Below are 6,000 nucleotides of genomic sequence, written 5' to 3' on the forward strand. Positions count from 1 at the left end.
TTTTGGATCTTATGCAGGCCCAGAAAACCTAGAAAAGCTACAAAGCATTTCCTTTGCAGACTGACCATCTCTGCATTCTTGTTGACCTCTGTGTGCAAATTGGCTTAGGAATGGACCCATGAGGGTATTATGCTGAGTGAAATAAGTCAATCGGAGAAGGACAAACATTATATGGTCTCATTCATTTGGGGAATATAAGTAATAGTGAAAGGGAATAAAGGGGAAAGGAGAGAAAATGAGTGGGAAATATCAGAAAGGGAGACAGAACAGGAGAGACTCCTAACTCTGGGAAATGAACTAGGGGTGGTGGAAGGGGAGGTGGGTGTGGAGTGGGGGTGACTGGGTGACGGGCACTAAGGGGGGGCACTTGATGGGATGAGCACTGGGTGTTATTCTATATGTTGGCAAACTGAACACCAATAAAAAATAAATTTATAAAAAAAAAAAAAAAAGGAATGGACCCATGACCCAAACCAAGGTAATCACCCCCATCCCAGCACTTTGGCTTCACTACTGGAAAAGAGGCATTCTCTCCTGGCCTCACTAAGCTTGTGGGACCCACATTTCAAATCGCTGGGGGGAGCTTTTGCTACTACATGGGACGTGGCAGTGGTGCACAATCTAAGGCTGGAGAGAACAGAAGCACGAGTTGGAAACACAAAGAAATGATGCCTTCCTTGAGCATCTGGGCCTAGCGGAGCTTTCCAGAATCTGTGCTTTTCGTTACATGAACCAACTCATGCTCCTGAGTCAGTTTGGGTTAAGATCCATCCCTTACAAGGACAAGGAAACTGAATGACATGGGGTCTGTGTGCCTTGTATTACTATCGATTCCATGGCTCCCATGGGCGTGACTCTGGATGGCCCCAGTGCCTTGGGGAATGAGCACTTGGAATGCTTGCCATGGGTGGGTTGGAGGTCCTGTTCTGTTCCTACAGACACTGGGGAACATCCTTTGGTTCACTACTCTTGTTCTACTTCTTTCTCTAGATGTCAACTTTCTCTAATTGCCGACAGCAAAATAGTCGCTGTCGGTAACCATCTTTTCATTGGTTTAGCCCAGAACCATGGCTCATCTGCTCCCTTTTCCTTACAAAAACTTCACTTTGTGGATTCGAAGGGTGTACTCCTGGCATGAAATTTGTTTTGCCTCAGGGCATTTAAAATAGCACCACTGATCAGTAGGCGATACTTTATGTTTTATTTAAATTTAACAGAAAGCCCAGAGGCCTGAGAAGCTCCAAAAGGATGAGATTTGCAGGGGGCATTTCATAAACTGGGAGGAAGAACAAAGGAAAGAAAGTCTCGGCACGAAGGCCTGAGGTTCAGAATTTAAATGACATCTATGAACAGGGACAGTCCAGAGCAAAGTTGTCAAACAAATTAAGTGTCTCTGGAGCCCAACCTGTTCTCAGTTCAGTGGCCTATCTCTCCCCTCCCTCTACTCCCTCCTTCTTGCTTAGCAAACCACTGATGTCACCTGGTCCTCCGATAGTGTCCAGCTGAGTCTCCCACCCCCTTAACCTTGACTGCTGGTAATGACGTTCCTCATCCTCTGGACAAACTGCCCACCTCCTGGGTCCCCAGTGTCTCAGTGGCCATTATTCCTGGTCACCCAGCTAGAACAGATGGGCATTTCATAGGTAAATTTCAGATCATGTCACCCCCTTCCATGTGAAACACCTACATCCCACTGCCTCCCCCAACCAGCCTCAGTTTCCACCACTTAGTTCTCTGCCTTGCACATCCTGGGCTCCAGCCAGACCGGAGTCTCTTTCTTCCTCACACCAGTCTCTGAATGTGGCTTCACATGTTTTACCTTTATGCTTTTTGTCATGAAATTCCCTTTTACTGGGACATTTTTCTCCCCATATTTTCCTGTCAGTCCTCTCCATAACTCAAGGGCACCTGGACCCTATTCTCCCTCTTGATCTCTATCAAGTAAGGATATTCTTGAGCCTCTTGAACTAACCCATCACTTAGTCTATGGCTTCTCATTGCATTTATCACATCCTAGCTTGTAAGATGGCCATTCATCTCGTGTTTCAAGTTCCCCATGAGACTTTTCTCTAAGGGACCAGGTCTGTCTTGCTTCTCTTTGCAGAGCAGTGCAGTGAAGTGGTAAAGATCATGGGCTCTGGAGCCAGGTCACCTGGGTTTGCAGTGTGGTTCTATCATTCACTAACTGTGTGACCTTGGGCATTTTGCTCAACATTCCGAGTAAATGGGAATAATGACAGCACTTGCCTCATTGGATTGTAAGGATTAAATAAAATAATATATGTAGAGAGACCAGAACGGTGTGTTGCACAGTATAGATACTGCCAGGGTTAGCTATCATCATCAGCAGCAGCAGCAGCAGCATATTAATTTCATTCATTCTACAAAATACTCAGAGTGCTGTTTCATGCAGATACTGTTCTAGGGAGTGGGATTATAGTGATGGTCCAGGTTGGATCTCTTCCCTTGTGATGTACATGCTGGGGGAGACAAGAGAGGATGCAAGCAGACAAGTGGACAAATAGATGACCTAACTTCAGATTGTGATAAAGGCAGAGAAGTGATGATGAAAAGATGACATGATAGAGACTTGGAGGCTTTGGGATGTATTTTTGATTACTGTTCAATGATACAACTGTAGATGTCTTGCATATTCCTAATACTCAAAAATATTTGGGAAAGATGAAAACACACTGAGTTATAGTATTTCCCAGGGGCTGTGTTTATTCTTATTGATACTGGAATCTTGAGAAGCTCTTATGATTCAGTGGGTTGTAGGCATGACAGAAGGTGAGTGGGAGAAGGATATTCTGAGACAAGGTCCTCTTCTCTGTCTCCCTTCCCCCCTCATTTCATACACTGTAGCTCCCTCGATCTCAGGTCACGTCTGAGTTCTGATGAGATGGTCCTCAAGTTTAGACCCTTGGTTCTGGTTGAGTCATAGCACCAGACAACTGGCTTAGGTCTCACCATTTGGGGGTCCCGGGGTGGTAAGGTGCTGCTTTGTGAACGTTGAAGGGGTGTGGCCAGTGCGATGCCCTTCTTATTTATTTACTCAGGCCCACAGACCATGGTAAGGATGTGTTCCTGGGATTCAGGATTATTTGCGCATAGTCGATAGAACCAGCCCCCTCCCCCAACTGTATAGCATACTTGGGAGATTTTATCCCCTAAAAATTACCTTCATGGACTCTGAAGAGCTTATCTTTTGAAGGCATTCACATCAGTTTTTACGATTCAGATGCCTTTGGAAGAGACCACACTTTCAACTGTAGGCAGCTGAATGCAGGTGGGTTTCTCAGTTTCTAAGCAGAGCGGAGAGCTGAGGGAAAGAGACACAGGGCAGGGCATTTTGATGTAGAATAAATGTATCAAGAGCATGAAATGCTGGTGGCATCTCAGATAGGGAACATCAGACAGAGCACCCAGGGGTGAAGAGGGCCAAAGCCAAGAAGGAGCACATGTGCAGAGAAGGGTGAGATAAAGGAGCAGCTGAGGCAAGCTTAGTCTGTGTCACATCTGGCTGCAGGCTACCCATGCAGCGCATGGAAGGCCCGAGGCCCCTGTACTCAGAAGCTCTGTGTGAGTCTCATACTGAGATTGGAAACAATTCTGTATCCTTTACCTTCTGAAGTAGTTCTTCACACAGTAGGCAAACCACATTTAATTATGAGTTTCAATGAGACATTATCTGTCCCAAACTGTCTTCCAGTCTTTTCTGGGGATAGCAAGGCTAATATTCAGCTGGTGTTCCTAGTATGGCCGTACAGGATGTTAAAATGCTGACACATAAGGATTGCTGACACTTCTGGGGGTGGAATGAGAGGACTCTAAACTCACTCCATTCCATGGATACATCCACATGGTGTATCTAGGGATACACCCACTAGATAACATCCACAGCCATGTAGAGAACCCAGAAAACACCCCAAAGACTGGCAGAACAGACTCTCCACAGATAAGTGTAGAGAAGAGCCCACTTTGAAGAGGGTAGGAAGGGTGGAGATGTAGGTAGGAGCTAACTGGAGCCTCACATCCAGCACCCCAGGCATAGGGAACCCATATGGGGAAGACAAATCCCCATGACATTTGGCTTTGAAGACCAGAGGGGTGTAATTTCACAAATTCTCACAATCAGTGGGGCTTACCACCTGGAACTTCCAAAATCAGCAGGCTGTGCTCTGGGAGAGCTAGAAAGGAGAAAGGAAACTGAGTCCCTGCTGTTAAAGAGACAATACAACAAATAGCACTACAGAGATATAGCATAGAAGCAGCAGTTTGAAAAACACCTGGGCTATACAAGAGGGTGACTTTTTGTTTTTTACTAATCTCAGAGCATGTGCTGGAGGGGCAGGGATCATTGGAAGACTTCTCCCAGAACAAAGGAGCTGCCTGGCAGCGTTTCCCTCCCCTGCTGCCCAGCCAAGTTACACCTGTAGGAACACTTGCTACTTAACTTGCTAACGGTGCACTCTACCCCTTTGCTCTCCTGCAGACATACCCCCTCTGCCCAGGCCTTGGCTCCAGGCCCCCTCCTACAAACCTGCTAACACTACAAGCTCTGCCTCCTCCATTTTCTGTGGACTTGTCCCCTCCAATAAGCCATTGGCTAGAGCTGGCCCAAAGTGATGCCACAAACCTGGCAGTGTGCAAGCAGCCCCAATAAAGGTCAGCACCCCTCCAAAGTAACTCCTACCCTGGGGAGAAGGGAAGATAACCATACACACACCAGTTTGACTACAGCAGTGGACTGGAGGCAGACATCTGAACTGACTGCAGGTCTTGCTTACCAATGAAAGCTTTTCAGGGTACAACATGAGAAAAGCACCCTGCAGTTCAGTACTACTGCATGTTTTTTCTTTTTAAAGATTTTTATTTATTTATTCATGAGAGACAGAGAGAGAAGCAGCGACACAGGTAGAGGGAGAAGCAGGCTCCTTGTAGGGAGCTTGATGCAGGACTCAATCCCCAGACCTGAGATTGCACCCTGAGCCAAAGGCAGATGCTCAACAGCTGACCTACCTAGGCATCCCAGTACTACTGCATCTTTGATAAATACCTGGTCTGACTCAACTCAAGCCCAAGGTGGCCCCAGAATGGCCCAATAACAACACAGGGACCAAATCTTGCTCACAGCAGGCAAAGACAGCCATCACAAATGAATGGACTGAAGGCAAAAGTGGCTCAGCCACAACAGTAGGGTGCATGAAACACACAGGACACACTCCTGAAGTGCCAAGTTGTAGTGGACAGAAGAGAGGGTACCACATGACCTCTTCTTCATAAGGTCAGTACTTTCAACAATTGGTGATACAGCTGACTTTCCTAACACATAGAAACAGACAGAGAATTAGACAAAATGAGGAGACAGATGAATATGTCCCAAATGAAAGAACAGGAGAGAGAGATACAGAAGGAGATAAGTAATATGCCTGATAGAAAATGTAAAGTAAGGATCATAAAGACACTCAATGAGCTTGATAAAAGAGTGCAAAGCCTCAGTGAGACTTTTATCTTATTTATTTATTTTAAAAGATTTTATTTATTTGAGAGAGAGAGAGAGAGAGAATGAGTGGGGGCAGGGAGGAAGAGCAGAGAGAAAGGGAGAAGCAGACTCCCCACTGAGCAGGGAGCTCAATTCCAGGACCCCGAGATCATGGCCTGAGCCAAAGGCAGATACCTAACTGACTGAGCCACCCAGGTGCCCCTCATTGATACCTTTAACAAAGAGATAGAAAACATAAAAAAGGACCAACCATAGATGAAGAACTCAATAGCTGAAATTAAAAATATGCCAGACATAATAAATAGTAGACTAGAGGAGCAGAAGAATGGAGGACAGAGTAGTGGAAAGCAATCAAGCTGAGCAGGTGAGAGAAGAAAAAAAAACAAAATGAAAATAAATTTACAGAATTCAGTGACACCATTAAGTGTAATAACATTCATATTTACATTATAGGGATCCCAGAAAGAGAAGAGGGAGAAAGGGGGGCAGGAAAT

This window comes from Canis lupus, chromosome 25, assembly GCF_011100685.1.
Source record: "Canis lupus familiaris isolate Mischka breed German Shepherd chromosome 25, alternate assembly UU_Cfam_GSD_1.0, whole genome shotgun sequence".
In the NCBI taxonomy this organism is placed as follows: domain Eukaryota; kingdom Metazoa; phylum Chordata; class Mammalia; order Carnivora; family Canidae; genus Canis; species Canis lupus.